The 8,874-nt window shown below is 40.9% G+C and overlaps 1 protein-coding gene across 9 annotated transcripts in view; it reads left to right on the top strand.

Moving 5' to 3' along the window:
• The first annotated feature begins 204 nt into the window (after positions 1-204).
• Positions 205-8,874, top strand: part of MEF2A (myocyte enhancer factor 2A) — a 94,860-nt gene continuing 86,190 nt past the window's right edge. For 4 of the 9 annotated variants that reach the window (XM_028705216.2, XM_028705214.2, XM_028705212.2 and 1 more), the window contains exon 1: positions 494-680. The gene's annotated coding sequence lies outside the window, so the exon portion shown is untranslated. Of the gene's footprint in view, positions 429-492; positions 681-8,874 lie in introns of those variants that run through there. The other 5 variants (XM_028705213.2, XM_028705209.2, XM_028705210.2 and 2 more) reach the window with 3 other exon arrangements.

Here is an 8,874-nt window from a genome sequence, read left to right as displayed (position 1 = left end):
GCGCCACGGCGCTTCCCAGTTCCGATTGGTCATTTGTTATCCTGTGTATCGCGCCCTGATTGGAGCCGCCACTCTGTCAAACAGAGGCAGAGGTATCCGCCTACTAACATTTCGCTGATTGGCCGGCAGCTTCCCCCGTCCATTGGTTGGACCTTGACAGCCTTTTCTCCCGCCCTCCGCCCAATCACCTCGTGGCATCGGGGTCCTGACGGTGTGAAGAACGTAAGAGGCCGAACCGCTCCCCTACTGCTAAGCGAAACATAGTCCTCGCGGCCGGCGGCTCTCTGAGAGGAAAAGAAGTGAGCCAAAGAGAGCCTAGGGACGCGCGCCGGGCTTTTCGAGCACCCGCGGGTCCTGTCGCTGACTTAACCGGCCCGGGAAGCGGGACGGCGGCTGTGTCAAGCGGCGGAGGAAGACGAGAGCGAAGGGTGTGTGTGGCCCGTATATTGCCCGCCTAGAGAGGCTTGAAGGGGAGTGGGCGGGGGTGGGGTGGGGGGAAGAGTGGAAGTAGTTCCGGCAGCACCTTGGCCGTGTTGCCTAAAAATAGCGCCCCGTGGATATCCGTGCGCCGGTGTCAGTGTCTCCGGAGGAGCGTCAGTTAGGGAGGCGGCGGCAGGAGCAGCGGAGGAAGAAGAAGGAGGAGGCGGCGGCGGCGAGAGAGGAAGGAAAGAGGCAAACGGGTGAGCGAAGAGGGTGGGCGCGGGTGCTCATTTATGGGGTGGGGGAGCGGCAAAAGGGGGGGGCTGTTGGAGGAGAAGGTGGCCAAGGAGTTGTGGGGGGGGGGGATGCGATATATTTTACCCCTCAAGTCCTTACCCCAAGTTAGGAAGGTGATGGAGTTAAGGGGTTCAGGGGGGCATAATATGAGAGAAAATGAGGGAGAAGGTTCCTCCCTCTTTCTGCTTCTCCCCCCCCCTCCAACTCCTTTGCCACCATCTCCCCCCCCCCGCTCCTACCTCAAACAGTTGCAATTTGGGGTGAGCAGGTGAGGAAAATCAAAAGTTTCTGTAGTATCTGTGTGATGACAATGATGATAATTGGTAGCTAAAATGCACATACAGTCTCTGAGCAGTAAAAAAAAAATGCACACATGTGTTTGTGTGTGTGTCTCCGTATACCCGTCTAGCTCAAATAGTTGCACTTTGGGGTGAGAGGATGAGGCTAGGCGGTGAAAGGGGGAAATTAAAGTTTTTGTAGTATTTGCATGAAAATAATAGGTAGCAAAGATGCACGCATATATAGTCTGGGAAGCAGAAATGCACATGTTTGGCTATATTTGTGTGTGTGTGTATACCCTAGTATGTATATGCACTTGTGTGTGAAATGTTTATGTATATTCTGATTTGATCATGGCTGTAAGCAAAATGTGTGTGTGTGTGTATAAAACACAAATATCTGAACGTATTGTCTGTGTACATATACAGATATACATGCATGTATATATGGATTTTTTTTACAGACACACATGCTTAAGTTAATGCCACAGTCAAATAAAAATTACATGATTATATATATATAAACACCAGACACGTACACACAATAAGACATAATACTTTGTGGTGGTTATGCATCTGTTTCAAGATTGGGAAGAGGCACTTTTTGGAGAGCTAAGTTTGGGTCATAATAAGATAAAATAATAGCTGAAGTGGTTTGTGGTGCCTGCGTTAAAAGATTGTGTTGCTTTCTCCCCTCTTCTTTCTCTCTTCTCTCCCCCTCCCAAATCTCTGGGTCCTTTCCCCATTGATTTTCAGGGGATTGGAATAAATGTTTTTCATATCTATTTTCTGCTTTTTCTGTCCGTATCCGGACTCGCAGTGTATTAAGACATCAAAAAAGGCATGCTTGGTTATTATTTGTTTAAGGGGGAGGAGTTATGGAATAAGAGAGACTTTAGGGGAATGAGTGTGTGCAAAAGAAAATCTACCCCCTCCTTCTACTTAGACTTGTACACAAGAAACATTGATGGGGGGGAGGAAGGAAGGAAGGATGTAGGCAGGCTTCTGGTTGACAGATTCATGTTCCCTCTCATAGACTATTAATTCGCTCACATTGTCTCCTAGAGATATCTTTTTTTGTCCCATTTTCTTCCACTGTTCCCCTTAGCTGTGGTCTGAGAGGTTGATAAGAGTAATTTATGCATTGACGTGGATGAGTGTGAGAGCAAGAGATTTTGGAAGTTACGCTTTCTCCATTTCCCTCTTTTTAAGAAATGGTGGGTTGGTATGTGGAGATGAGGGGAATTGAATTTAGGGATGTTTCATTTTTGGGGTAAAACTGTACCCTCATTTTATGAATCTGACACAGGATTCTTAATGGGTGGGTGGAGAATATGGGAAGCAGGTTAGGGAAAGCGATTGGTGTTTGTTTAGGGTCCAGACAGGCCTTTAAGAGCTAACTAACGTAATGGAAGGGATGACAGTCTTGTCTGTGGTGAGTAGAGAAGTGGATACATTTGTTTTCCTCTGTTTTTGTTTTGCTTAGAGTTGTGAGAACCCTCCTTGATAAATGGCAGGTTTTGGCTGGAAATGCTTCTCCGTATTCTGTAAGATCAATACATGTACCTGTTTTGGAAGGGGCAGCAGGGAAGATGTCCATTGAAACAGTTTCTGTTGTTTGCCAGATAATTTGATACTGGAAAGGTGTTGTGTTGTGTGTTGTTAGCAGACTTCAGTAAAAAAAATTGCACGCCAAAAATGCATAATATTTTTAAGCTTTCTTTTGACTGCCAGTGAAGAAATAAAGATTACAAAGGAATTGAGTTTTTTCTGTCTCATCTAAAACAGCACTTCCATTTGAGGAAGCCCATTAGAGGTTAGCTCAGCTTATAAAGTTAGACTTTTCCAACACTCTTTTCCTGTTTATATAGGAACCCTGCTGTTGATAAGGGAATCAAAGTGTTAAGCGAGTATTTTGTCCTTGTTAATGTTCTAATGACATGTTGGTAGACATTCTTCCCTTTGAGTGTGTGACTGATTGTCTTTGTTGCTTACTAGTATAAAGAACTGTGTGAGTGAGTTGCAAGGCCTTGTCACTGATGTTTATCCTCGCACATTTTTTTCCTCTTGAAACTCTAGGACTAAAAGGGAGAATTTAGTTTTCCATAGTTGCAACAATATTCTTTTTTCTTTTCAAGTAGCACCTGTCCTCCCAAAGCCTTGGGGAAAGAATAAAAAAGGGTTTATTCATTTATTTCAGATGCATCCATTGCATTGCATCTTCTCTGGATCACAATGCTAACAGATTGTAGGGTATGACAATCTATAGGATTATTATCATGCAATCAATCATAATATTATGGTCTAAATTAGCTTCTTAAAGTGTCTTGAATATAATGTCAGTTGAAGTGGAGGAAACAATTTTTGCAAACAATTCTGCAAAGTTTACCGTTTCTCTGAAGTTTGGGTTATTGTCCACTGGAATCACTGAAAGGGTTAGCAATGCACAAGTACCTAATCACTGCTGTCGTAATGTATCTCCTGTGTTGGGTGAAGTTATTTGGGGAGAGAAGGGAGAGGTAGCATCTGGAAATGCAAGGTAGTGAGATGTTATGGGGTGTATGTATATAAGGTCTTAGCAAATTTAGATGACTGATATAATTTTGTAAAATTTCCTGCTTTTCAGGGGGCAGGATAGTCCTTGGGGCCCTTCCAACTCTACAATTCTATGATTCTATGAGATTCTGGTATGAAATTTAACACTGCTTTCAATAGAACCATTCTTTCGAAGCAGCCATATTTGTTGTTAAACATCCTGTAAGAGACTTAATATGAAAGTTTAGCTTAAGATCTTTCAGTGAATGGGGTTTGTTCAGGAGTCACATTGGTTGTTGCTCCTATGTAAGCTTTCAAAATACAGTGGAACCTCGGGTTGCGGACATAATCCGTGACAGAGACACATTTGCAACCTGCAGCGTTCACATCCTGAAGTGCCACGTCTGCACAGGCACTGGTGCGATTAAGTGCTTTTGCGCATGCGCGAGCGGCAAAACCCGGAAGTAACCGATTCCGGTACTTCCGGGTTTCCCGCATTCTGCAACCTGAAAACACGTAACCTGAAGCATCTGTAACATGAGGTATGACTGTATAGAATAATGCTGTGAGAAAAGAGACTGATGCTTTACTGCAAAAGGAAACACTGTGTCTTATTAAATGATTGCCACATTGTCACCTTCATTTGAATCTGTGAATGAATTGGTAGTAGAATGTGTACTGTTCATCACTAGTTTTCTGTGTTTGAGGGCTAGTGTGCACATTATTGAACATATTTGATTCACATTTCTGTATCCTACTTGGCCAAAATTATACACAGTCTGGTTAGACTGTCATCTTACTCAGTAGTTGAGGAAACAAGAGAATGCCATCTTGAGCTGAAGGGCATGCATATTTAGTAGTATGTAACAATTGCCTATATTTTCTTCTGGTTGTGGTAGATGATAAACTACGCATTGATAGATGACAATTTGTTACAAAACATTTATTTTCAACTTTTTTATTTTATTTTAGTGAGGTATGCAATGCTATCTCTGTAGAAGGAAAGCGTGATACAAATCCAAGGGTATTTGAAACTTGCTGAATATTGAGGTTGGCAAGAAATGCCATAAACTTTTTAACTCTCATATATTTGTATACAAATATATTCTGCCTCCTGGACCTCAAAAGGGCCCCCCCAAAGTGGTTATCAGTGCTTGTAAATCTTAAGCCCAATTAAGTGTTTCAAGAAAATGGCCAAGTTTTAATCTACACTTCCCTTATTTACCGTACCTGTAAAGAATGGAATTTCCAGGGTCTATCTTTTAATTTCAGAAATAGTTTTATGATACCGTAGCTTTGGATATTCTATCTGTACATCTCAAATATGAAGGGCCCTGTAAAATACCCAGAAATGTATACTTTTCATCTCTCTTAGTACTGTATGGGCATTTACAGAACAAGATTGAAAACCTCCACATTGTGAAGGATTAAATTATTCTTCAGAGACTTTCTTTAAGTCTTGAAGATATGGGAGTTCAGACAGAAAATACATGGGAAGATTTCTTTAGACTTTGATCAGATCCTTATCTTCAATCATAGTTTTCACCCAACCCCTGCATGTTGTGATTACCTAGCTTTATGATCACATATGATTGTGCAGATAACCATTTAGAAGGTAGTGTAGCTCACATCTGGAGCAAAGTGGCCCAAAGTTGTGATACTTGCCATAACATGGATTTAAACTTAGAGATTTAAAAGCTCAAATTAATTTTTCTTGCACAAGCCTCCAATATTTGCAGCTCACATACTTAAAAAAAAAGCCACTGCAATAATCTTGTTCCATTTAGAGATTCTGTTTTATTCAACAAATCGTTAGGAGCAATATGTTAATCACATCTAGTTCAACAACAAATAATAATAATAATTAATAAAAATGTTTTCATGTGCTGACTGATACCAACAATTCAAATGTCTTGAGTTTACTTTGCCAAAAGGTTTTCTTTTAACAGAAATATATACTGTTTCTGGAACATTCACTTTTGATTCACTAGGTCATAACTTGGTGGCTAGTATGTGTACATGTAGTTGTTCAATGCATGTATGAGGGGACTAGATGCTGATACACTCAACTTTCTGTATGTTTGAATGTAAATTTATTAAGCAGAATATGATTTAATACTAATGCATGTTGAATGAGTTGGTTTGCACTTAATGCTTGGGTTTGTTCCAGCTCGTGCCTATAGTGCTAAACTTCAGTGTTATGTGCACAAGCTGGAATGAGCCCAAGGTTACAGTGGGAGGAATTCTATAGTCTCACTTTCTGCAGATCCTCAGGTTTCATTATGTATGAACCAAAGCCAAATTAGTTGGTTTGCAATTGTCATGCTTTGAACTTGACTTGTTTAGAAATCGATTAGTGTTTGTTTTAAACCAAGGGTAGTCAGTGTGGATAGTGAACTCCAGATACAATTAGGCTACAACTCCCAACAGCTCCAGCCAGCATGGGTCAATGGCAGAAATTAAAGTCCAGCAACACCTGGAGGGCACCATGTTGCCTACCCCAATTTTAACCCGTTTTCTGGTTTGAACATAGCAGGCTAGTATTTCTGGAAACTGAAATGAAATACTACAGTAGTAGGTGTTCTCCTTATCATGCAGGAAAAAAGAGGGGAGTGCTTGGGCTTCTTTCAGCATGTTCCGTGGTTTAGCGTTAAGTGCAAACGAGTCCTATGCTTACTTATCTGCTGGCCTTATCTGCTGGAAATACTGGTAAAGAACAGCTCGATCCAGCCCCGCAGCAGTTGTCACTTATGAATGTTCATATGGATACAATGTGCTCTTGAACAAATTGTTGGAATTCATTGCCATGTGGAAGAAGTTTGTTCCTCTGCAACTGTCAAAGTGCTGTGACATCATATGTGTTGCTGCCTGACCTTTTGGCTTTGAAAATGAGTGTGGGAGTTTCCAGTGTACAGGGATTAGTGGGATCAAAGAGGAGGTAGAACTCTGTGCTCTGGGGATCAACCTCGTGCTGAAGAGCAAATTGCCTGGAGCTAATTAGTCATGTACATCACTGCATTCGTGTGCTCAACCTTCTTTAAAAAAAAAAAAGGTGTGCACATGTGCTTATTGTGCTCTTGAAGTGAACTGTGTGATGTAAAGTAAGTACTTTACATTAAAATTACACCTTACTGGTTCAGGGAAAGTGCATCAAACTACTAGCTCAGGAGAAATGCATCAAACAATATAACTATTTAAATAGGTTTACTAGTACAATGCAGGAAAAACAGTGGCGTAGCGTGGGGGGTGCAGGGGGGGCCGGCCGCACCGGGCGCAACATCTGGGGTTAGGGCAAATCCACAGGTTAGGGGGCGCAAATCCATGGGTTAGGGGGCGCAAATTACTTGCCTTGCCCCGGGTGCTGACAACCCACGCTATGCCACTGAGGAAAAACAGCTTGAATTGAAGCCTAACAAACAGCTGTTTGGTTAATAGTATATTGTCTCATATCTGTAGGCTGTGCCACAAACTTGGCCATAGCAACTCTATTCTTGACCCACTTTTTCTTTCTCATCTCATCTTCAGTTCTCATACTGTAACTGGCTTGTTACAAGATATTACAGCTTCCTGAGTTTTCCTTAAATAAGCCTTCCTGAAATGTACTGCATGTGGACGACTGTCTAATTTAGAACTGTATCTGGCATACTATCCAATGAATGAGTAAAATATAGCAACAGTTGAAAACAAATGCCTCACCAAGGAAGTCTTATTCCTACGCCCACTATGTAGTGAACTGAAATTATTATTAGTTCTTCCACAGTATTCTTGAATAAGTTAGTATGTGCTTTGTTTCCCTCGCTTCTGTGTTTTTTTAAAAAAACGAATGCTCCTTTTTTTAACATGCTACACTTAAAGATCAGTAAATCCGCCACTTAGATTTTGTCTATTTGTATTTGGAGTTCAAAAGCCTTGTAATGATTTTTGGTGGATACTTATAAAGAACATTTTTATATAGGAATGTTCTGAATAAATTATTTGTGGGTATAGATGCCACAAAGGATATTCACAGGATACAATGAAAGTATGGATTTTCTTGGTTGGATATCAGCAATTGAAACGGCAATGACTTGTCACGTTCAGCCTATAGTGGCTGTCAATTCTGGTGAATGTGACAGCTGAAAGCCTAGTTCTCCCGATTTCATTTGTTTCATTTTTGGTCATGTTACATTGCTTGAAGATTAATGGAAGGCATGTCACAAATGTTCAGAGCACTGGGGCTTCTTAGGATACAGATGAGGGAATTTCTCTTAGAATTCTTCTGATTTTCTGATGTAGGTTGAACTGTGGTCACACCATCACTGTTGAAGTCTAAACTTGTGCAAAAACTGAAGTTTTAACTGAAAATAAAAGGATATTGGATAGTCAATCCCCCTTCAGTCATCCCCCCCAAATCTTCATTTGTACACCCACCCTCTTTCCAGTTTACTTCATGCATTTGGATGAAATAGATTCAGATTTATGGGTGTTCTGTTCTTCTAAGCTGCCAGAGCTGTTGTCTTTATTGCAACCTTTGAAACAAGTAGCAAAGGTGACCTTGACCTCATTCACATGTACCCATGGGAGTTGGAAGCTGCTTCCCTATGCTGTGATTCCTGTACTGCTCGCAAGTGTCCGTGAATGGCTCCTCCAATATTGGTGCTCCAATTCCATGAATCTTTCTACCCTTTTGTCACCCTGCTGGGATAGTAGGGTAGTGATTATTAGCATGGACCTTACCCATGTGGTTGCTTGTTCTTTGTGTATGGTATCACAGCACAGAAAATCATTGGGAGAAGCATTAGAGGAATTAGGATAGCAAGGTGTTGGGGCATTGTGTTAAACAAAACAAAGAGAAAGTAGTCTAATTATTGCATATAAACTAAGAAGCCACAATTATTAAAAATAATTAAGACGCCACGATGCAACAATTGAAGGTTGGCATGGAATACTTTCAGAAAAAGAAATGTTAGAAGGCATATATATTTATGAATAACAAGACAGATTTCATTGATGTGGCAAAACATTTCAGCTCCAGCCTTTGTCAACTGCTCTGATAAAAACAAGAGGGTACTGTTGCCAAAGTGGCAATTACAGAGTTTTGAAGATGCAATGTTCAGAGGGACTTCATTTGCTGAAGCTAACTGATATTGGTACTATCATCCAGGTTGAAATAGTGTGGTAATACTGTGTCCATTGTGCACAACCAGAAGTTTCTTTTCTTTGCTAACATTGTACGTTCAGTTGATAACTCTGTTGTAGTTATTGATACATCAGACAGAATATGATTCTCAGAACTAAAATGTTTTATCAATTGGTTGTTCCACTTAATTGAATAAAATTGCACATTTGTGGTTTGTAAAGTGTT

This window comes from Podarcis muralis, chromosome 14 (genome assembly GCF_964188315.1).
Source record: "Podarcis muralis chromosome 14, rPodMur119.hap1.1, whole genome shotgun sequence".
NCBI lineage: Eukaryota > Metazoa > Chordata > Lepidosauria > Squamata > Lacertidae > Podarcis > Podarcis muralis.
Note: the sequence above shows the minus strand (reverse complement) of the source record. Positions and strands in the feature narration are given on the sequence as shown.